Source organism: Cebidichthys violaceus, unplaced genomic scaffold, assembly GCF_023349555.1.
Source record: "Cebidichthys violaceus isolate CVI_PGR_0920_01 unplaced genomic scaffold, fCebVio1.0.p SCAF_117, whole genome shotgun sequence".
NCBI lineage: Eukaryota > Metazoa > Chordata > Actinopteri > Perciformes > Stichaeidae > Cebidichthys > Cebidichthys violaceus.
The window spans coordinates 192,855-218,622 of record NW_027176282.1 but is presented as its reverse complement, the minus strand read 5'-3'; the positions used below and the strand labels follow the sequence as shown (position 1 = coordinate 218,622).

Genomic DNA, 25,768 nt, shown 5'->3' with positions numbered 1-25,768 from the left:
TGCAAAAGTCAAATTCACTCTCTTGTCCTGACTATAAAAATAAGCCTCCTACCAACTATAACTGAACAGCAGGGTCAATATTGTATGTTGTTTACAAAGTTGACACACAAAACACAAATAAAAGCCCAGCCGTAGACTTCTCAACAACATCACCACCTACGCTGAAGCATAAAAGCTCTTAGAAAGCAGTGCTCACACAGTCCGGCTTAGCAGCAAGCTGCTCTCATCCCTCCCACATAAACATCTCCACAGATGGAAGCGGGACGGAGGATGGGGATCAGGAGAGCATCCCAAACACCCAAACCTCTGACACAGTCTGTGTGCAACTGTCTCTTTGACACAAGTAAATCATAAGCTTTTTGATTTGACACCTCAGGGAACAAAATTAAAACAATGCTGGATAACACTGGATAACTCAAGATGTGTGGCGGTTTAGACACTGACATGCTTATTTATACTAAAAAAAACACATTTCAAATTATGTTTACAATACATTTTTGATAATACGCCTTGTCTGACGTCCCCTGAGGATTGACAAATAGCAACAATAATGGAAATAGAAACACACTGAAGCTGCGACTGGCAAAGGCAGATGTCCCTGAGAGCTGTAGGCATGGAAAACATTTGGAGGATGTGAGGGAGAAACAATGAGTAGCCAGAAGGTAGAAAATGAAAATGTGGAAAATTCTGAAACAAAATCTTCACAGTTAAGAGCTCATACTGGCTGAATAGAGGACCTGAGGGACATGTTTAGAGGACCATTTTCAATGAAAGTGATTTTGTAGAGAATTGACAGTGCTCTTCTATTTCATTGAAAAGGGTCATATTGGGTTATATATTTGTAAGATTCCTTTTCTCCAGATGACATTTTAACCACCTTAAAAACGTAACTGCCAAAATCACTAAAGCCTGAGTTCAGCAGGGCAAGTAACACGAGCAGTCACATGGTAAGATTGTAATCACACCACCAGTTTATCAGTTAAGTTTGTGATTAAAATGCCATGATAATTGAGACAAATATTGTTTTTAATAAAGCATGACCATGATCATTCCCTAAACTTAACCATAACCATGTTGTTATATGATGAAGACAAAATAACAAAATGCTAATCCTAACCCAAAATATGAAATCACCCTAAATTCAACCGAGACATTTTTGTGACTAAATCTAACCAAATCATATTTGTGTTGTCAAATCATACAACAAATATATATCTCAACAGTGATTTGAAAGCACAGACAAATGATGCCTTTCCGTGTCGTTCTAGAGGGAATGGACAAACAATGCATTTTGACATTTAAATTGTTGGGAATATTGGTTCAAACTACGGAAGTAAGACATAGGTTGAGCTGTAATTTGACTTTAAAGGTGAGTTTGTGAAAGGTTAAGGAGGCATATATACAAGGGAGGTATGAAAGTGTGAAACATTTTAATAAATTTGTACTAATCTGTTTAAATCCAAAACTGTATAAGAGCCCGAGCATGGTATAGGAAGCATTTTGGATACAACATCACAATTGTAAAAATTGTGGATAAGGAAGCAGAGGCACTGTGAAGGACTGTAACAGCATAAATACAAGAGGTTGGAATTTGGCTACATGGCCTGTATTTGAATCAATTCAAACAAATTATATGTTACTTGTAATGCGTTCGAAGTTGATCTTTTGAAAAAGTAAAAGCCCTAACACTCCATATGCAGGTTGGTTGGTTTCAACATGTTCTCACTCCCTGCTTGTCAAATACTGACGCCTGGTCAGGGGCCCTCTCTCTACAGGTAGCCCTCTAGGCTCAGTTTTGGATGTGTCAGGGACGCGTGAGTTTTAGGCTTCGGAAAAGATCGTGGTTTGGGTTAAAATAAGTATGTTTCTTATGTAAAATAACTACATTTGTATGGAAGTTACAATAAAACTATGGTATAATAATTTAACATCGACTTGGTTTCATTCACACAGGACACAAACAGCGGTCTCTATGGTGAAAGTCCTGTGTTCACTTGACCCATCCGACCTCAAATCCATCCCACCCTCAGCAGACTATCGCACACTTTATACTATGTCAGTTGCTCTGACCGTCTAGTTATGATGCAGATTGGTCTATATTTAAGGTCTGAACTGTGAGGTCCAGGTATAATCACTTGCAGTTTTGACACCACGTCAGAATTCACTTTCCGCTAACTCATGACTGAAGAGGCATTTCAACATCAATAGGATTCATAAAGTATATATTTGTGATTGTCATGTTTGAGTCAAATGACAGGCTTGCTGCAGGAATCAATCACAGCCAACACCAGCCTCGAGGATGTAACAAACAGTGATGATGATAGACTATCAGGAGTCTGGAGAAATATGACATAAAATGTTCTGGTGAAGCTCCTCATGTAAATGCTGTCCCTTGCAATCATAAAAGTATACCTGTAGTGGCGGGGCCGCAGTGCAGACCGCACCATTTCCTTATTATTGTAATTGTGTTTTCCTCTTCGCTTGGCTCTATGGGGAGTAGCAAGGCAATGTTGCTTATCTTGCTGACATTTCACAGCAGCATGCTCTCTGCATGGCCGTGTGTGAGCAGTGAAGAAGTGAGTGTATGTGTGGGGAGAGTGGAAGTGGGTTTGTAGGTGAGGTGCGACTTAGGTGCAGTTACTTTTCAAACTGTGATTTCTGAGTGCTCTACAAGACAAATATATGTTAATAATACTATTGTAAGCCAGCGGGTGCATTGATAAACAAATGACAATTTAAAACATCCCTGTTGGCTCGTGTGTGCTGAATGCTAATAAGATTACCTGCCATCCTATTTGTGACTGCAACCTTGTTGCTTGTCTTGTTAAACCATATTTCCCACCAGGGCTGTTAAGACTGTGGATAGAGACGCATGTGTCTCGGCATCGATGCATTATGCATTGTGAAAGTAGAAAATTCTATGATCATTAGCATATTTGCTTATTGGCTTTCACCGGTAAGTCTTTCACAAAAATGTACGGCATTGTGTCTATGAATTGTCACTGTGTTGTTTTTCAGTCAATTATTCTTAAACTAAAATCTTTATATCTCCTCCGTGATGTAGAGAGTAATCTGTATTTATGTGGCAGAGAAACAGAAACGGGGAGAGAAGCTGAGAAGTTAAAGATGTTTTTGGGGATGCAGCGAGACGAAGGCAAACCGGTCATCATCGTCATGGGGTCTGACTCATGTCTCTTGCGGGGTTGTAAGCGATGCACTGAGGTCCAGGCTCTCCCGTCCTCACATCTCTATTACGTCACCATAACCACTGCATCACTAGACTTTCTGGCCCTGGCCTGGGTGTAGCATCCATTCTATCATTTTATTACATCTGACAGGCTGAGGTTTACATGAAGAGAGGACTTAGATTTACGCCACTGGCTTCTTTTCAACACTGTCCATTAATCACTACACTAAAGAGGCAGAGTTTCCACCAACAAATGCACCCTCCATAAAATATCCGATTCGGATGCCAGAGATCTTTTCTTACAACAGAAATAAAAGTCTGGTGATATAATTTCACTTGTTCACAGTCTTTGCCTTTGTCTCAAGGTTTCTTGAACCACAGGCTCAGAAAATCTTTAAACTAACGCCAACCTCATAGCACACTTTTTTGAGTGTCTGAGTAGTGATTGTCAAACTAACTTCAGCCTGGTGCTTTACCTGCAGTGCCCACATCAGCACCTAGTGTGATTGATTTGTTTGTTTCTTATTTTCCCAACTCGTAATGCCCCAACTCTGATTAGAGCAAAGTGAACGTACGGTGTGATCAATCAGTCACCTGCTATGCTGGATCAGACATCTCACGTTGTTTTTTTGCCAGGTAATGGCTAAAACAATCGCCTCACTTAAGGCCTTTGCTGTGGGTTTTGTGCCACTGCTTGTTTTATCTCCAGCTTATATCATAAAAATTGCAAAACTGTCATTTCTTCTGTCGCTCTTTAATTTAAGGTGAGGAAGCGGGTGTACAAAAACACATTCTCATACCCAACTCGTCAAATTCAGCAGCTAGGTCATCATAGTGGCACTACACTTCAAACTTTGACTCTAGGTACCCCTCTAGCGCCGGTTGTGGACGTGTCAGGGATGGCGTGTTACTTTCCACTCATAACATGCGTAGTGTCTTTTGACAATAAACTACTGTGTTCACAGGAAACAAATTGTTTCAACTCATTACATGCAGTGTTTTGTAAATAAACTTCCAACTTAAGTTTACTTAGGTTTTAGGCTTACTTGTGCAGTAAAAGGACTTGGTTAAAAGGTGCCCCCCCGCCCCCTAAAATGTGTTTCCTCTTACCTAGGCTGAGGAAAAGATTGTGCTTTGTGTTGAAATAAGTACGTCTGTTGTGTAACATATCTACATTTTGTTAACTGGGGTCGTAAAGTCCGGAGGATATGTAGCAAACTGCAGTAAAATAAGTCAACGCTGATGTGGTTTCAAAGAAGACTCCATCAGCAGTCTCCTGGGTCAATGTCCTGTATTTGTTTGACCCAGCCAGCCTTCCATCCCACCTGCCCTCAGCAGACTTTCTTCATCTATAAATAACGTCACTTGCTCTGAGCGTCAAATAATGACGCAGATGGGTTTACATTGGAGTTAGTTAAAAGCCCGGTGTGTCCAATACAGACGCTAAAGGACGGGCACTGACCAAGCTGCGGTATTTGAGAACAGGTTGTGGGAAACAAATGAAAAATGACTCATCACCAAGAGTCAAAACTGCCTTGTGTCTTCTGTGAACACAGTTTTTTCTTGAGAAGAGCTGGCCACGCTGCAAATGTCCTTGGTCATCAACAGCCAATCAGAATTTGTATAAAATGTAGGAGCTGTTGATTGTAAGTGTCCCATTTTTCATCAGATTTGAGAGGTTGGCTTCATGATAGCAGCACCTGACATGCTGCCCACATATCCTTCTTAGTTTTTCTTTCCTTGCCATAAATTCTGTTAGGGTGATATTTACATTTGAACAGCTTGCAATAAAAAAACCTATAAATCAATAATGTATCAATGAAGAATGATGGTGACACTTGTGCCTGTGGGTAAGAGGCTCAGCATCCCTCCTTGGACTTTATGTCTTTTTGCTTTTCTCTTGGCATGCGTGTGTGTGGAGTCAGAGGTGTCTGTCATAGCTCTACTTAATTACAGAGGTGACGGATCCAACGTCCTCATGCTGCATGAGTAATGGAAGGGATTGTGCAGCCAGCATTGCCCATCAGAGCCAGAGCGCCTGATGACTCTTATCAGTAAACTCATTCTTGCCTCCTGACCTTTCAACAAGTTCCAGAGTCGCCCATTATCCTCTTCCCCCTTCACAAGACACACAGTAAAAGACAATTCTTCATCTGCATAACAGGTAATGTCCACAGAAGCTGCAAAGAACTTTAGAGATGCTGCCCACTCAATAAATACTGTACAGCTCTCAGCAGGAGTGGATCCATCTAGTAATAGATCAGGAGTGTCTTTCAGCTCATTGTCTTTTGGTTTTATGGCCCACAACATCACTGTTTTGGTTCAATCTCATCAGTCTAACCACTCTCACCAGAGTCTTTGCCAGCAGCACAAGCAACTACATTCAGCAAAATAGCTCTGATAAACTCACTAGCTCAGCACCAGACAGCAGACAAAGACAGTTAAAGACTAGCTGGTGAACACAGCAGAGCAGTTAGCAGCTAAAGAGTTCGTTATATTCCTCAGTCTCTGGAGACAAGGCCAGAGCTAAAAGGAGAGTATATGTTGAACTTACTTTTGCCAGGTGGCCCAAAAACACGACTCCAAAGGATGGCTTAAGTTGCTTTGTGCCCGCTGTGCAACTGATTGCTAACATGATCACCACAGCAACTTTATATGACATGTGTATACAGCTTATTGTGTTGCCCCAAAGTGGCCAAAAAAATGGATTTAAGAAGATTTTTTAAAAAGCAACAATCTCGTCCTTACTCGTCACATTTTGTCCCTTGGACCCCGCAGCCTTTTTTGCGTAGTGTCTTGGAGCAGTAGGTTCTTGTGTGGTTCACGTTGTGAAGCGGTCATGTTAAAGTACTTTTGCTGAATTCATTACCACTCCTGTATACTGTATACACCTCATAACTGCTCCTCTACACACCACTGAGTTGACTGGTCATTTTGAATGAGAATGGTATATAGTACATGTTTATCTGTACAGCCAAAAATCACAAGCAACGTCTCAATGATTTAATCTGAGACGTACTGCACCCTTGCTTATTACTGAAACAATACCAGCCGACCCTGTAATCCAGTGTCTTGTTGCAGCATGCATGTGGATTTGGTTTCTACAAATATAGACCATAAATAACGCGTCATCCTCTGCCCCAATACACAAAACCACAGGCTCATCATGTTTGTGTTATTTAAAGGCTCCCACTGTGACCCTATGTTTCATAATTAATGTACATTTGTTAATCGTTGTGCACATTCTAAATTGTGATAAACATAATCACTCAGGGATATGTATGTGAGATAAATGAGTAGTCATCATTATGTCAAGAACATTTTTCATTTTGTATTCTCTAGGAGCCCAGTGTTCCTTCAGAACAGACTGTTTTTAATATAATAACACCCTGGAGTTCAAATCAATGCTTCTCTCACAAATTATTTGTGCCATGCAATTTTGTACTTGACTGAGTCTCATCTTTACAAAAAAAATAATTTGAGGATTCTAAGAACGTATCTGTCAACGGTGAAATGCTGCAAGACAGAAAGAGCACTTCCAGACAGCTCCATAATGTATATTCAAAAGTGTCCGCTGCAGCAACCCTGCAAGTATAACCGTCTCCAATTTAATTCAATAGATTTCAATAGCGCAACAAACCTGCACCCCCCAAAATTACCATGGATGTCACCATATGACAGGTATATGACAAGCATATGACAAGCTTCATAAAAGGATGGATTTATTGCACTGAGTAGCTACAGTTGATGTACCTCAAAAATGGTCAGATCTGTGTATATTTAAATAATGCTGCACTAGAAAGATACACATCCAAAAGGGAATGGAATATTGTTGTACAGGGGCTGAAATACATTCATCCACTTGAACAGACAAAATGTAAATAGAACCAAAACCATTTAAGAAAAACTTGTGGTGGAAGCAGTATTTCTTCACACTTCAAAATTGCAAGAGCTATGTGTGATTTTGATTACAACTTACATAATTAACAAAGTCTTCACAAGCGTTAGCAGGTAAAGGTTTGAACCAGTGACTTTTTGCTGTTTGTCTGGTTATTATGCTCTCTGTACACCAGTTTCTGTACATTTCGTGTGGATGAACACCACTACTTTATCATTTTTAATGTTTGAAAAAATAAGGAGTGTGTACCTCCACACAATCGGTTTACCTGCATTCAATCAAAGCCTTTTTGGACATGATTGGTCTGCAGCGCAGAGGGTTCATCAGTGAAAAATATTTTGCAAGTAAAGTCAACTTAATATTATTGTGTAGGTCAAGCAAAACAAGTAATTCGCAATGTTTTTTGCAATATTGCTGAAAGTACTAGAAGATATTTGTTAATGTTTAACATTATGAATGCCACACTTATAGTACTTGTCATTTTAGTGGTGCAGTGGATAAGGAGGCCTTTCTACACCAGAATAATGACTCAAGTGTCAACCTGATACCATGCAAGGCTTATCTGACAGCCTTGAGATTTAATAATCTAAGGAGCCTGGGTTGATGTGGTCCAAAGTAATCCACAACACTGATGGTTACTCATGACTTACTTCTAATGACTCCACCCAATTCACAATTATATTGCAACAGCATAAATAAAACAAGATCATTGTTTGTTGTGTGTGTACCTTTTGTAAGATTGCCTGGGATTATATAAATGCATCTTGTTAAGGAAAATATGCACACTTCCTTGTGTTTTGAACAAATGTAGATTAGCTTCAAACTAGAAACTTTCAGGTCAAGATACAAACATAATGTCTATTGTTAATAACAATTTTACATTTACACACCCACGCGGCGCGAATGACGCAATTCATGTGAATAATTCGCGCCACGTTTAGTGTGAACACACCTTAGATTTTTTTTTTAGTGGGGATATCACTGTCTGACTGGAAGATGGGATGTTTTCAGCTATGAATTTTATATATTTTCTAATTTTTCTGATCCAAACAAAGGTACTAAAGAACAGACAAGCAACAGTATTGAAAAAAAGAGCAAATCAGTAGCTTCCATGAGGTCAATGGCTCAAACTGCACAATCGCTATCTTCAGATTTCCATTGTTCCCACTCACGGCTCCAGGTCTCAGCTATTAGGATAATTAACTGCTGCTGCTCATGTTTCACAAATGCCCAGTGCTGCTCCTTTAAACCTCTCCACAAACTGCCAAATTGAAATCTGGCCCGCTCCCTGTCTCAGGAGGACGGAGGAGCAGATGACTCGGCTTAAGCCTCATATCCAGTCATTTTCCGGTTGAGAATGTGTAGAAGGATGGATTTGTTGAACTCCCAGAAAGATGTGAAAATGCGAGAACATGCTCGCCTCGCCTTATCCCGGCAAACAAGAATGTAATAAAAGTGGAGGAATTTTTGATAACAATGCTCCGTCTCTGCCGGGGTGCTTATACCTGACGGATAATGGATTCCTTGTTGCTGTGAACCACACTGGCAAAAGCTATCAAAGAACAAATCAGTGGCACAAGGAAAAACAAACAGCATCCTTCTGAAAAGGACCGGACCGGTCTTTGGTAGAGTGCAAAGTTGGCTGCTAGACATTCATTACATATGCAGATGAAAACAGCCTTACTATTATAGGAAGAGGGCAATGATTGCCCTGTTCTCGTGCTTTTATCTGGCAATAAAGCTGTTACATGAAATGGGATCTCTGGCAGCATAACAGAATATCAAACTAGTTTCCCATTTATAATGGCCCAGAGAGCCTCTATTTCTCGGATTTATAACATCGCCAACATTACAGTGTTTCACTGACAGAGCAGCAGTTCAACACAAAGACAAAAAAATAGGAAATTATAGAAGACAAATCTGTGAAAAATAAGTTGTTTAATGACTGTTTGTTTTTCTTAAGTTAACATTTTTATTTTCAATTATTTATTTTGCTAAAGCCTGTTAAAATATGTCAGCAGGGCGCAAAGCCATAGAACAAACTCATCTGGATGTTTATGAGGATTGCTCTACAGCAATTCTACTGCGATTATAAGTTTTCTTTTTTTCTCTCATCTCTTGATTTATCAGAACTGTATATAATTATTGCATTTATATCGCGCAGACACAAAAAGATGAAATAAAAGGATCACATTAAGCAAATGCAGAACTAAGCTTTATCTGTTGTTATTATTGCATATCTTGTGAGAAATTACTCTCCTGTAACCCTGAATAAGATAAGATTCCCTGAAAATGGGAATAAATTAAATGATAGCTTCAAAGGAGCCCTTGACTGTGGTCTACCAATGAACCTGCGCCTTTAAGAGAGAGACGGAGCTGCACAGCTGGCTGATGTAATGAAGTCACACTAATAACACAACTAATAATGGTCAATGGCGTGTAGGTGTCAGTAATTAAGGAGACTAGTGGGCAACAGTTTTCTCCCACTCTCTCCCCTTCTACGTCTAACATTCTCTTCACTTGCCTCCATTTATATAAGCCACTAATATGAAGATGAGCCAAGGAAAAATGGAAACGTTTCTCAATGTAGTAAAGGGCTCAAACCCAAACAAAATCCTTACCGCTATACTCAAATTTATCTTTGTTTGTGATTATTGCCCAGCTTCTCTCTTATGGTCCTCTACACTCAGGCCAGCATCCAGTTTTCTAAAAAAAGCACTACAATTTGAGGTTTATAAGGATTTAAAGAGCCTCTTTGTTACCTTTTTAGGCTAACACATCAAAATATGCACAAACTATTATTGGTATACAAACAAACTAAGTCTTACCACAAACGTTGGAAGTCCATTTTATGCATGGTGGGGCAACTATAGTTGCTCTCTAAATGGACAGGCCTTTTTCACAGAAGACATTTTGACGCATTATAGTAGGTATTAATAACACCTGTTCTTCTCCTCTGTTACTAAATAGGCCTGTTGGCCAGCTAGACAGCCCAGGCTATTAGTTTGTGTCCAGTTATTTCATTAATGATTTAGAAAATAGAGGAGGCATTTAAGAGCTATCATACTCGTTTGCCATATATAAGTACAGCAAAAAAGTACCTTACCACTTTTGAGTCACTTGTTGATTTTACCATCTGCACATTCAGTGTGTCTTAATTGATGTTAAGGCCTACCATGGTGTGCAGTTTGACACACCCCACACACCCCAATAATAATAATAAAACACATTGGTTATTGCTGCTTTTATAGTACGGGCACACTGCTGTGTGTTAAACACTTCAAGTCGCCTTAAATCATCCTATGTGGATTCAATATTATTCAATATTATACATAAACAGTGATACCAGCTACATAACTGCAAATTGTTTACAGTCATCAACCGTTGTCAACTGTAGAGACCAGCTATCATAATATAACTGGGAAAAAAAAATCAAATATCAAAAATATCAAAGGTGTTTTTACACAAAGCAGTGTGCCAGATGATGGCGCAAATTATCCATCAACATCTTTAAAACAGATAGCTTTTTTTTGAAAACCGCCTTACATTTGGCCACATTTTTTTCTTTATTTTTCTTTGATAAGGGACAGTGCACATCAACAAAAAAATTGCAGTAAATGCGCCAGAGTTAGCCAAAAGACTATTTTTCATCTGTAGTCCCAAGGCAGAAGGAGGGAGAAGATGGGTCTTTTTGCTCTATCTTACAAAATGAAGCTGCAAATTGGCCACATTTCTTTAGCAGAGTGCTGTATGGAATGGATTTCCTGCTGTGCAACTGTGTAATCGATCCTCCTTCATTACAGCAGCAAGAGTCTATCAGGGGAATCAATGTCAGAACTCATTAATCATCACTGTAGGGTAAACTGTCATTCGTCTTGCTATTGTCCACTATTTTGTTTATCTTCAGGCAAACAGAGACGATGGCCTTAGCTGGTCATGAATAGACAAATAACAAACAAAGTTCATGTCTCTGCAGTGGTGGAGAAAGTCACCATGTTCTCACTCCTAACTTGTCAAATTCAGCAGGTAGGTCTGTGACCCAAAGGTTCCAACTATGTAACGCTCTAAGTACCTCTCTAGTGAAAGTTTTGGACATGTCATTACATGCATGCAGTCTCTTTTCAAAATAAACTTCCAACTGAGATTTACTTAGTTTTTTAGGTTCACTTATGCAACTAAACTACTTGTTTAGGCTTAGAAAACAAGATTGTGGTTTGGGTTAAGTACGTTTGTGATGTGAAATAACCACTTGTTACATCAGTGAGTAAAGTACTGAAGTCGCGTAACAAGGGAAACGAACAGCTGTCTCCTGAATGAAAGACCTGTGTTTGTTGACCCATCCAACCTCCAGTCCCAGCAGCTGTCAATAGTGACACGGATGGATTTATGCTGGAGTCAGTTGAAAGCCCAGTGCGTCTCATACAAATGCTAAAAGGGTGCCTCGGTGCGTCGTTGTCAGGCACTGAGGGGCTCTGACCAAGCAGCAGTAGATGAGGAGTTGGGAGTGAGACCAATTAAGTATTTAGATAATATTTATTAATAATAATAATAATCTAATATTTACCACACTATAAAAATACTCTAATGCAAGTAAAAGTCATGCACTGAAAATGTTACTTGAGTGAAAAAGTAAAAAGCATATTCATGAAAATGTAGTTAAAATTAAAACTAATCCCCTGTGTCTGTTCAACCGCTATACATCAAATCATTAGATCACCATTACTCTTGCATTAATATGAAATATGCTTCCTCCATGTTAGGGCTCACACTGATAACAGCCGCCATGGTTCACTGGCTTCCAATTTAAAGCTCTGCCAGAAACCTTGGTCTAATATTCAACTCTGATCTTAAACTAGACATCCATGTAAAAAAAAGTTGCCTGGTCCTGTTTTTATCAATTACAGAATATAATAAAAATACAATTTGTGTCATTCCCAGATCTAGAGAAGGTTGTTTACACGTTTGTCTCATCGCGTCTCCACTATTGCAACTCTTTGTACACCATTTTCAAATTCTATTTCATCCATCCATTTCATGGATTTTGGATCATTTGGTTTGTAAAAATTCTATAATAGTGAAAAATGCCAATCACAATAACTCAGAGCCCAAAGTGTCATCGTTGCAATGCTTTGTTTTGTCAACTGTTTCCATAGGAAATGCAGCAAATCCTCACATTTAGGAAGGTGTAACCAAATATTTTACATTGATAATTATTTCAGCAATTATCAAACTTGAATAATTGTTTCAGTTGTACTTTTGTGAACTGTTGGATAGTTTGATTTATAAAAAAGAAAACCTCATATTATATTTATTATATCTTCATATAGCCATTATTAGTGACTAAAGCTGTCAAATAATTGTGGTGTAAGTAAAATATTTCCCTCTGAGATATAGCAAGTCAAATACAAGTATCTCAAATGTGTACTGAAGTACAGTACTTGAATAAATACATTATATGTATGCAAACATGTCAAACATTTGCCATTAACATTAACAGGAGCTTTACGAAGGGAGCTGGACCGGTTTTCCTTCCTCTCAATTGTCTCTCATCTTTGGCCCATAGGCAGCTGTACATACAAAAACATTCCCTTTCATCTTTTCATCCTTTGTGAAAATCAATGTCAACCAACAGAATGAGCCAAACTGAGATTTGTTTGATTCAATGCAGCATGAGTCAACTTGAGCGTGTGTGAGAGAGAGAGAGAGAAATATTGTCTGTAAACGTGTTTATGGATGTTTCAGATACACCCAGAAAAGATGATACATACGAAGTTGAAGAAAAATGGAAGGAGAGAAAGAGGAAACAAATACATGAGCACTTTGTTTGTTTGGATGTACATTGCTGCAGATAATGAATATCTGCTTGATTTGGTGCAAAGACATAAAAATTCTCCGACAGACTCTTTCATGTCTTCCAATCCTGTTGTAGGTTTACTGTGCCATCTAAAGAATATTAAAAAAAATGACAAAAAGGTAGCAAAAAACTTGACGCCTCTCATGAATAATGCAGGAAACCCTCAAGCAACAGGCTCCTCTCTGCCCTGATTCATCAAAATCCGATCAGTGGTGCATCAATTGAGAGTCTTCAATTTGATTGTTTTGTTTTGTTGATTTTTGCATCCTTCACCAGCCAATTATTAAATGCCAGAGCACGAAGATGTTTTTCTACAGCTTTCAAAGACAAAATACATTGACAAAGCAACGTCCTTGAATGTTCCAACTCATACAGAAGAACACATGTTTATAACACTGTGAGATATTTGTATTTTGCTCTTGATAGCTACAGTACTCTGATTATATTAACATGCATCCTAAAACAGCAAAGTGTCCTTTTATGATTGTATGGAATTTATTGCTCAGAGTTAGTGGCATTTCCTGTATATACAATAAAGGAAAGAGTGTAAGCAGTACTTGGTTGTGAGCTATTTAAAGATGTTTGACCTGAGGCATCAGTTTACAGTACAGATGTGCATGAAGAGGCCACAAGGTGAAAGTTATAAATAATGTATAGGAACAAGAGGAAACGTCAACTGAAAGCTCTCAGGATTACTGGAAACACAAGCCACTTAAATTAAAGACGTCTCTGTCAACAGAGGGGCAAAGGTGAAGCTGCGGCAACCATAATAGAACAAAAACGGGAGGCTTCAGAGCAGCAGGATGGATTTAAGCTTTTAACCATTATTTTTCATAAATGAATCCATTTGCTTTCGTAGTGGAAAAAAATGTGAATATATTGTTGTTTTGTGTACTCGGTAAGTGCAACATAATGAGAGTGAAAATGGATGATTTGCTTCTGTGTTAATTGATATGAGTGCAGAGTCAGTGGTTAGTTTCATTCATGTGTTTTAGGCTGCAGGAGCAGCTAGGCAGATATATGACATTTGCTGAACCGATTTATATGTTTAAATGCTATATAATCTTTGTCTATAAGGCCAAATACATAGATTTTTAGAAGAGTTTTGAAGAAATTGACTGTCCAACAATAGACTCTTGTCCGTCTATATCGTGTGCCCAGATTCTTTTATGCATTTTTTATTACACCAAACAATAAGTGTTGAATAAAAAAAGGTCAACAAACTGATTCTAATCCCCCTTAAATTAAATTTTTTAATAAATGAATTGTTCAAAGATTTCCAACAATGCCCCTCTAAACCTCTGCTGATTGCATTGCTCTGTGTGTGAACACAGCTTGATGTTGATGGCATCATCTTGACCATCAGTGGTGGTTACTTTCATGCGCTAACTTTCCAATCTGAATCTGTGGTTACTGTAAGTGGCCTCCTTTCTCAAGGAACTGTAGATTACGAACATGGAGCATAAAGCATATATTATATTATCTCAGAAATCATATATACATGATTCTAGTCCATATCCAAATTAATATTTTTTGAAATCCCTTATCAGGATATGCACAAGTAAACAAGCTCTAGGGAGGAAAGGTTTTCATTGGGAATAGGGAAGCACTATCATAAACACATGATAGACTATTCCTACAGCAAATTAGGGAATGGTTTACAAGTGTTAACTGACAAATAATCAGCAAATTGTACCATTTCATTATTTTTGTTATATGTTTATAGCTCTAGTGATCAACTTGTATGAAGATGAAGTTTATGTACATAGTGCTTTCTGTCATGCACTATTCACCTGACTGTTCTTCTGCAAATAAAAAAGTAAAAACTTGAGCCAAACGGTAAACGGCTGCATATAATGCTGCACAATTTGCCTCTCGCTCACACGAGAAGAAGACAGCAAATTGTCAAATCTCTCTCTTCAGTAAAGAATGATGGACCAGACCACCTAGTGTGGAGCGAGGTAATGGTTTCTGTCTGCGCTCTGCACCTTGCTGGGCGTCCAGGACACGCAGGACTCGAGATCAGATCTCTGAACTGTTCAGGCCATCATTTGGATGCGGACGGACACTCGTTCCACACATGGACTGTCGAAGCAATTACGTTGCTGAATCTGATTGGGACAAACCGGCGGCCAGAAAACTGCCGTATTAGCCTGCTGCTACAGATGCTTTAGAGATGAAGGGACGAAATGGAGCCCGGCGGTGAAGTGGCTGACATCTCTACCTGTCATGATTACCCCTGAAGTCTCCCCTGAAGAGTCCAATATTTTCGAATAATTAAATCAAGGCCCATCACATTCACTCGCTCGAACACATTCACTACAGCTTTCAACCAGCTGTTAATTGTCTCGCTCAGTGAAACGCAACTTGCTTTGCCCAGGGGCCACTTTTTCAAAATGACAGGAGGCCAGGGGTCAGTTAACAAATGCATAACAGATATTTGGGGCTTGGACCGGACCGAGGGATCCTCCCCCGGCACTTTTTCGTTTTTATGTACAATCTCTATTACTCTGTTTCGATGCTTTTTTTTATACACTCTTGCACCTTATTTATGTTTAATAAAGAAATCCCATTGTGAATCGATTTGTTTTCATTGTGAATTTTGAAAATGGATCAATTCACTACAGTACAATGGCAAATTGTCTAGTTCACATTTCCCTGCTAAGATTTTTCCACAGACAAGATTCAAACCACAAGCCTTCAAAACAAAAAGCTCATTTCTGCAACCAGCAGACTACCCCTTTAATTGAATATATAACTGACATGGAAAAAGACACATACAAAAGCAAATAAAAGAAGAAGGATCTGTAATATATCTTAAGCCTGTCCTTGTCCTGAGTTTCAAACTCACTGCTGTTTTAGAAAAAAATATCTACTGGAATAAAATACAGCCAATGAAAAATGGGGGGATGGGGGGGGACTGATTGGTGGTTTAATCCGGATTGTTTCTGCATATTAAATCATTTACAATTGAATGCATTTTCCTATATATAATACGTTATTTGTGGATTGCTAATTGGAAATGGGAATGCTGCATTTACTGGCAAAGGCTGAATTCATTACACATCAAAGGTTTAATAAGGTTGCTGCGTAACTGCGAGCAAGTAATCCTATAGCCGAAAGTCATTACAAGATACCTTGCAATTTAGGATAGTTTCTCGTTTCTAACTGCCCCCTCCTTTGCCAAGCGCGCATGCTCAGCCACAGCACGCGTGAGATTTATTGATGAGATATTGCAAGAACTGTGTGAGTCCAGTTGTTAATTGGGTTTGGACCACTCAGATCAACGTGGGATTACACCCACGGAGCAATAATTAAGCCGAAATGATTGCTTTAAAAGTTAGTTTTCTCTTACCTTTTTTTTTGGAGAATTGTGAGAAGTGTCCTGTATGCACGCGCTTCCTCGCTGCTGCTATGATGATGATGTTCGCGTAGGTGGAATAGCGTTTTGTTGTTCTTGTTTTTAAAAAACTGAACTGTCCCTGTTCAGCAGTCTGCTGGAGGCAGCAGAGGAGAGCTGAGTTCAGCCGGATCCTCGGCACGTATGAGCCCGCATCTGATGCTCGAGTCTCTCGTTTCCTTTCTTTTAAATATGACTCTGTCATGTGACCATCGTCCAATGCGCTCCCTACAACTCCTCCACACAAACACACCAAATAATGCTGCAAATACTATGCAGCTTTTAATAGCTGGGGGGGGGGGGGCATACGTTCCACATATCTTGCGTGAAATTTGCTACTGTGAATGTACAAGGATGTTTGGTTTCATTCTGGTATGTTTAAAGACGTGCTTATTTTCACACTTTTTACACTCACTGTGGTAAAAAAAATCCTGCTAACTGAGTGTCAACTGATGAATAGAAAGAAACACACAAAACCGAAAATGTCATTCATTGAGGGAAATGTGTTGGTATTTTTCTCACACTGCCTGTCTTCCACACACCGTACCCCTTGCCTCATCCATCTTTCGTGTCATTCCGTGTCCGTCAGCGATCCGTGTTTGGCTGTATTTCCCCTCCGGCGCTGCTGATGGGATTGGATGGGATTTGATGTACGGCTGCGTGGAGCCCGCACGAATCCAGCCGGGTTAAATTATGAATCCCACCAGGGTAATGGATAAAAGCGCTGCGCCTGATCTATTAAAGCAGAAAGTTAGATTTAGATATAATGGTTTAAAAAATAAATGGTTATGTTTGAGAATGAGCCTTGAGATGGTTGTGTTTGCAGGAAAAGTTCACAACAGTGAATTTAAGGGCACAAAAAAACCCCGATCCACCACTGACATATCTCAACAACTGTTGGATGGATTATCATAAAACTGTATTCAGCCATTTGTGATCCACAATGCCACACTTTACATTAGTGGTCCCCTGGATTTCCTTTTATGGTTTTGAGTGAAATGGTTCGGCAACTATTGGATGGATTGTCATAAAATCTTATTCAGACATTCATGTCCCCCTCGGGATGAATTGTTAGAACTTTGCTGCTCATATGACTTTTTATATCCAGTAGTTTGATGATTAGCTCAAAGCACGACTGAACATGGTCGTAGACTCCAACTACGGCTAGGTTTAGCAACTTTTGCCGCAAGTGCTGCTCTTGCTGGTTTTCGCCAATGTTACCAAGCTGCGGATTGGGTATTTGTCATGATGTGACCAATCCATTAAATACAGCATCGTTGGCAATGTCACAATCAAATAAAATGTTTCTCCTCTCAGTTCTATTAATTCAGTCACAGTTCAGTCTTAAACTTCACAGTAATCCATGGCCTCATGTTACTTTACATACAAATAATCCCAGTGAGTTCCACTCAGTAAGGTTTATAGATTTTAAACTTGGTAAAAAAAGAGCACTGAAAAAAGAGCACTGATCAGAACTGGTACTCTCTAGCTAAACTGAGTTCAAGGATCATAATCGGTGAGAGAAAAAGTATAATTTAGTTTAATTTTAGTTTATAGTTTATAATTATTTAGTATAATTTAGTTTTATGCCGCTCACAAGCGTCAATTAGAATTCACTTGTGCACAAGTAAAAACTGTATGGTGGTGCTAGATCAGGGGTCGGCAACCCGCGGCTCCGAAGCCACATGCAGCCCTTCAGCCCCTCTGTTGCGGCTCCTTGAAGCTACATCCACACTAATATGTTTTCATTTTAAAACGGAGTTTTATCAAACAAAAACGATCTCCGTCCACACGGCGTTTCAGCATCGTTTTCAAAATGATCTCCGTCCAGCCTACAACGCCTGAAAACGAATATCACGTGACTATACGTACACTGGGCATGCAGGCATGTACTGGTGTAAACAGGAAGTAGATTGGTTGCTAAGTTAAAAAAATATGACAGAGCAATAAAGTATAATGACTTAAGATCTTCCTCTAAAATCTTCCTCTATAAACTCAGACACATTTCCTGTAAAGTTTTATAAGTTTTATTTTTCAGATTTAGATACAACACTGCAGGTCTTGCTCTCTCTCTCTCTCTCTCTCTCTCTCTCTCTCTCTCTCTCTCTCTCTCTCTCTCTCACACACACACACACACACACATCAAATTTACTTTAAAATCAACACTTACACATAAAGGTTTACTTGATTATGGGTCAATAAATGCGGTCAGGTTCATTGTTCTCACTCGTAGCTCTGCTGGGTGCTGAATTCTCTGTCCTACTGGAGAGCAATCAATGTTTTGTTCCTTTACAGTTTATATGTGTGGACTTCACAATAGTTGTGCAGAACCAGATAAGCATTAATAAGAAAAGGAAAGTCCTCCGTTTTCTGTCCGTCCTCCTCAAAGCCGCTAACCGTAACTTCAGACAGCCACTCCGTAGAGCTGATAACGCCGCTGGACATGCCGCTCGCTAATCGCCACAACAACAGCTGCTTCCTCTGCAGAAATGCAGACTTTAACTGAACAACAGCTGCTAGTAAAGACAACAAGGTCAGCAATGCCTGTAATCAGTTGTCCATGTTGAATTAAACTGGTAGTCGATCGATAATCAAGGCTGTTGTTTGTGAGCTTCCGGGTAAGGGTCACGTGATAGGGTCGTGACGAATCAGGGAAGTGACTGCTAAGAACCAATCAAGTACTGAACGTGGGTGTCTACGTCATCGTTTCTAAACGTATGCGTTTATGAGCGTCCACACAAAGACGTAACCCCAGAGTTTTCAAACTCCTCCATTTTCGGTGCTCAAAAACTCCGGCGTAGTGTGGACGCTCAGTGTAAACGTAGCAAAACATATGGAATGGAACAAAAAATAACATGGAAATAAATAACGGTTCTTTTTATTTTATTTTTTGCACAGTGGACAATCTTTCAAAGGGAACACCTCTTATCTTGGAGTTTGAGGTGATACTGAAAATAACAAAAATATTTTAATATTTTGTCAACTAAAATGTGCGTCACATCCTATTACGTTGCCGTCAGGCACCTTTCCCTGCAGGTGGCTAATCATGATTTGCAGACCCCCGTCCTCGCTAAACTATCAATGGATGAATCCATAAAAAGCTTTTACTGCCAATGATGCTGGCTTACCTGTATGCTTGATATGTGGCGAGAAATTTGCAAACAACAAAAAATGTAACGTAGAAAGACACTTCCAGAACAAGCACACATCATTTGCTGAAAGGTATCACGCTGGAGATGAGCAAAAAAGAGCGATTTCTCAACTGCTGCAGCAAACTGAGCAAGATTTTTTCTCCTCTTTATAAGAGTTTGATATTGTTATAACAGGTAAAATAGCAATAAAATGTCAAGCATTGTCTTTATTCTTGTTCTATAATTTCATAAATATAACAAACTATAGTTTTTGTATATATAACTACATATAAAACTTTATAAGCTGTGATATCAAATAGCTTTTGCGGCTCCAGACAAATTTTATTTAGTGGAAAATAGGGCAAAATGTATCTTTGGATAGTAAAGGTTGCAGACCCCTGTGCTAGACCAAAGGCCAGTGGATCTTAAACGATGAATATCAACAGTTGTTGCTGCAGTCACACCAGTTCCTTGTATCTATGTTTTTTTAAAAGATGAATTAAAAGCCGGAAAGAGTTGAGAGGAAAATCCTCTTCTCTGACTGTTTCTTCTATAATACATGCCAAACAGCCTGCAGCAGTGGAGCATCTCTTGTGTAACAGCATTATTTTGATGCATTTTAATGAAGATCGTATTACTTCAGACCCCAAACCTCACTGTTTGTGGTCCCACTTCGGCTGCTATATGAAGCCTGGAGGCCTTCTTCGTACACTCCCGTTGTCTTGCTCATCACTGTACAGATTGCGTGCTTCAGGCAGAATCCACACTGCCCCACTCAATGCATTTATAAGTGGCTGCAGTAATTTCTGGACGGTGAATTTAATGACTAACGTTTGTGTTTTTTTGTAAGTGTAGGATTTCAGACAAGATGTTGACACAATTCTGGGCCCATAATGTTGCCACTGTAACTTTATTCTTTTTTTTTTTTTTTTCATTGCATTTTTTTTGCGATTTGCTGTTCTCATGTCGTCTCTCGTCTGTTCCTTTGTCTGTCTTTATTTTCTTGCGCGCATCCAACCCAGCTCCCAGTTTTCTGTTTGAGGTTCACCACCGTCACCGTCATTCGCAGAGAAATTGATACACATCCACGAATCCCAAAAATACCATTCGGCAGCATTAGATCATCTCAGCTTGTTCTTCGCCACCAGGAGTTTCTGAGCACCTGTAGATCATCATCAAGAAGCGTTTTAAGAACAGTCTATATTAATAACAACTGCATCACTACATGAATACAAAACAATACAAGTCACAAACTGTTCCCTGTCCATATGAGTCACTATTTGTTGTTGCACGATACAAAACATAAAAATGTAATATAACAAGTCCGAGCAAAGAAAACACAGAGAAAGAGTCCCGCTGTAATAACAGATGTGCAGGTACAGGGCTTATCACTTCAGCGCATGCCTTGCTGCAAAAATAATGTCTTCAGTAAAGATCTGAACTGAACTTATAGAAGAAAGACAAAATAATGTGAACACAATATAATGTAATTCAATATCCCCACAATGATACAAGCATATTGAAGTTTACATTGCTCAGCTTTCGTGGAGGCGCAGATTTGGTTCCTTGATCCCCCCCTTAAGCAAAAAGGTCAATCGTGTTCGTATTGTGTGATGTCTCGTTGGTCTGAGCCCAAACATATAATGGATATTGACTTTTTGGAACACCTAAAGCTAAATGAAAGCAATTCAGTCTTCTCTTCCATCTCAACTGTCATTAGCAGGAAGGTTATTACATTTCTGTGGCCTTGGAAAATTCAATTTCAGAAGTCATATTGCGACATTCAGAGCACAGGCCGTGCTTATGGATAAATGTCATTCGGGTGTAAGTTGCCAAAAGAGGAAAACACTAATGGTCCAGGTTGTTTGGTATCAGCCGTCACCATGTTAAGAGCCGTGTGGAGACAATAGACATGCTCTGAATTCAGTATTGGGCAGCTTTAACTGCACTTACAACTTGAACATTTGTTTTAAAACATAACAATAAGTTTGCCCTTTGAGACAAGTTACATGGATAAATAAACATAATCTTGTCTAATTTAAGGAATTTCATGTTATGCATATTATGAGAATTTTACTGCAATGGAAAAAGACCATCACCATCATTGGTTTTGTATTGTGTAATGGTACAGAGGGTTATTTGTCCCAGCTGAGTCAATTTAAATGTTCTATCTCATGAACACAGTATACTGTATGAAACTACTGGACTGTATGAAACAGCAATTACTTGTTGTGCAGTGTTTTCTGTGAGGATGTGAAGACTGGCTGAGTGGAGCACCAAAATCAGTTAACAATCTTCAGAGCGGGCCGAGCGAGGACACAGTCTGCCTGTCGGGGGAAGGGCATCAAGGCTGCCTAATAAATCTGTATTCATTATTCAGACCTTGGCTCCACACTGCACAGACATTTTGCAGGGAAATGTCAACATCATGTGCCTGTGACGAGCTGTGCTGTCACACCATTTTAGAGATGGGGCTAATGAAAGGGGAGGGTTTCTGTTTTGTTTAATGTTTTGTAGAACATGTAGATTTTCACAAGTTTGCAATCTGATCTAGAAAAACTATTTTTTTTCACAACTAATCATCACATTTGAATGCATATTGGATCAGTCAATTACTTTAGTTTCAAGTGTAAAGTGTTAAGTATTGTTGCTCTATTGTGGAAAGTAAAAAAAAAGATGAGATAAAGAAAAATGTTGACACTGTTAAATTCATTTGATTTCTTGCAAAAAGCAGATGAGAAGAACTATTAAATATAAAGCTACAGTAAGCAGACGGTTAGCTTAGCTAAGCATAAAGGCTAAGAAAAAGCTAGCCTTACTCTGACCAATGGTAACAAAATCTGCCTACCACCACTAAAGCTTAGAAATTAAAATGTTCTATCTTGTTTATTTAATCTAAATAATAAACTAAATCTATAAAACAAGGGCTGCAACTATCCACTATTTTAAATTTTCATTATTAGAATTGAACTACCTATTTTCTCAATTAATCAATAACGTCATCTATAAAAAGAAATGGGGCCATCACAGTTACACCAAATCTAAAGTGACATGTTGACTTCAGATGTCATGTTTTGATCATTGAAGTGAGCTGCGCTATTCATGAGCCCGATAGAACTAAGGACAAATCCTCTGATCCAGGTAAATCGGATATGCGAGTGGGCGTCTTGATTCCCCATAAATTGAGTCCAGGCTCTCCTTCTAACCAGAGAATATTATGACCCACTCTGCACCAGGAGCTTCAGTATAAATAGACTCTACATGAGTCAGGATGCACTTGCATTTCAGAGTGAGAGACAGCATAACCCCGGAGGATGGAAAACATCGACCTGCTGGTTGTGATTGTTATGCGTTGGCTTTTCAATAGTTGTAAAGAGCAGCAGGACCGCCTCACCGTGTGTGCTCTCAGTGGTTTATGTCACCCCATTTTCAAGCCAGTGGGTCTGAAATGACACGTTTGATCATGGATCTTTTATTGCCAAGTAGAATAAGTACACACTTTAATTGGAAAACTTTTAAAAATCCTTTTCATTTTTTAAATTAAAGGTAACTAGTCATTCTTCCTGTTATTCATCGCAGACTGTGTAGTGCCATTGACTTTCCTCCTTGCGTGAGTCAAGATTTATTTGCATATATAAGAGTGGGAGACTGCGCAGAGATGGAGGAGGACTGATAACAACATTTTATGTGTGCTGGCTTTTCAGTAAGCACTGGCTGCTCGAGTAATACTGTCTCCCTCCCTGCATGTGCTTCTATTATTGTATGTGTTATCTGTTGTTTGGAAAAGCACTCCAGACCAGGGGCGTAAAAATAAAGAGTCCAGGCAGTGCAGTTGCACGGGGGCCTATAGGGTGGGGGGCGATAGTGAGAGCTATTTCCTCAGGCTGTTTCATAGGAAAATGCACCAAAAATGAGGAGTAACTTTTATGATGTCAAACAAACCGTTGTATGAGGATACGTTGATTCCCAATACAGTATCCAATGCAACTCATTAGACTGTACAATCCAACACATTTTTGGAAATATATTGTACATATATATATACACTGCCTGGCCAAAAAAAAAGTCGCCACCTGGATCATCATGCCTAGTGCCTACTGTACAAGCCTGTGAGGGCAGTGCTATGATCTGGGGTTGCTGCAGTTGGTCAGGTCTAGGTTCAGCAACAGTATGTGCTCAAAGAATGAGGTCAGCTAACTACCTGAATATACTGAATGACCAGGTTATTCCATCAATGAATTTTTTCTTCCCTGATGGCACGGGCATATTCCAAGATGACAATGCCAGGATTCATCGGGCTCAAATTGTGAAAGAGTGGTTCAGGGAGCATGAGACATCATTTTCACACATGGATTGGCCACCACAGAGTCCAGACCTTAACCCCATTGAGAATCTTTGGGATGTGCTGGAGAAGGCTTTGCGCAGCCGTCAGACTCTACCATCATCAATACAAGATCTGGGTGAGAAATTAATGCAACACTGGATGGAAATAAATCTTGTGACATTGCAGAAGCTTATCGAAACAATGCCACAGCGAATGCGTGCCGTAATCAAAGCTAAAGGCGGTCCAACGAAATATTTAGAGTGTGTGACCTTTTTTTTTGGTGGCGACTTTTTTTTGGCCAGGCAGTGTATGTACGCCTAATGGTGTGTGTGCTTCTTAAATAGTAACTAGCGTGCACTGGGGCCCGTCACAACTACCGTAGGCCACTGCTTCAGACGTCCACTGTATCTGTGAGAGAGGCCTTTTTACAGTTTTGCAAGAGCTCAACTGGATCTGTTAGTATTTAGTTTCTCTCTCTGGCACATTAGATGGTTGTCTACGTTTTGCACAAAGAAGACAAAAAGATTCATTTTCAGAACTGCTATTACTCTGCTGTGAATGTAGCAAATGACTAATTTGCAGCCATAATTATGTTGATTCGAGTGGGATGAATTCATTAGTTCTTTGCTATTTTTTTTCTAGCGCATGCTTGTCGGTGGTGCGATTTGCACTGATTATTTTTTCTACATAATGCCATATGTTGTCAGTGAAAGTGATGGACCTCTGCTGAGATGCATGTGCAAATTGATTTGTCTGCCAAAGGTTCTTTAATTTAAGCTCCACATGATCCTGATATGTGGGTGACGCTCTTTAAGATAGATGGCGGACAACAAAAGGGGCTAAGAAATCATGGAGGAGGAATGTGCACAATTCAATAACCTAGCCATGGAAAAATACACAGCTCCTTATCTGGAGAAAAAAATAAAAAAGAGGAAGGTTATCTGTGATGCTACATCCTGTGTTCAGGATTCTCTGGGTAAAATTTTAATCAGAGCTGGAAGACACAAATGGAGCGCAGCAACAAAACATCTGTTCTGTCTGTCTCCTGATTGATGATTTTAGTAGATTATTACGTTTTTCTTCTGAGATCTGTCATCTCCACTCAGTGCCGAAGAGGCACCCTTATCCTTTTCTCTGGGGGAGCCTAGGTTGGGTGATCTGTGTCTGCTGGTCCATGCTGCAAGCTTCATTGAGCCTGGGATCGATATAACCCAGTTTAATCTCAGTACCAGTGTAATAACCCAGAGCATTACAGTTGGATGCCCGTGAAAAAAGAGCTTCCATCAGATCTGTGGAGAAATTGAAAAGGTGCGAGGAGGGAGTGACGGAGTAGGAAGGTGTGCTTGTGCATTGTTTGTTGGGATAATAAGTTCAGGAGTGAGTAATGGGCTGTAAAGAAAGATCGAGTGAAGATGCTGGAACTGGAACTACAGAAGGCACCATAACTCAACCCAAGCATGCAATAGATTAAAGTTGCTTGCACAAGTCTAATTTAAATTCAGAATTAAATTTACTAACGGCCTGCTGTGCCCATAAGTAACTGCAGATCTTCTCCAAGGCTTGTCACTAAGAGAAACCCAAAATGTAAATTTTTTACTGATTATGTGTACTTCTTTTAAACAACTACCTTCAGGCTGCAGCATAGTCCCTATGCCCTTGATGCTCCTGTAACTACTGGCCTCACATAGTACATACGTTTGACTGGTCGATAGGTTCATCTCTCAGGTTGGGCATTTGTGGGGATCATCCATCACACATGTACCGCAGGACTTATTGATCTGGTGAGACAACACAGGTCAGTCAAGACGCTGCTGGTTGTTACGGGTGATTGGAGGCAGATTCAGTGTCAGACTGGATAGTGTCAGAGATAACAGACTGTAAACCTTGTCTGTCATGCCCGTATTTTTCAAACATATTAAAGACCCTGAAAATCGATAATCAGCTTCGTACAGTGAGCAATAGGTTCCTCCAGAA

The 25,768-nt window shown here is 39.5% G+C and overlaps 1 protein-coding gene across 2 annotated transcripts in view; it reads right to left on the bottom strand.

The window, feature by feature from the left end:
* The window catches only part of rap1gapb (RAP1 GTPase activating protein b), a 106,275-nt gene extending 89,793 nt beyond the window's left edge, over positions 1–16,482 (bottom strand). For both annotated transcript variants that reach the window (XM_068705413.1, XM_068705416.1), the window contains exon 1: positions 16,295–16,482. The gene's annotated coding sequence lies outside the window, so the exon portion shown is untranslated. The remainder of the gene's footprint in view (positions 1–16,294) is intronic.
* Between the last annotated feature and the right edge of the window lie 9,286 nt (positions 16,483–25,768).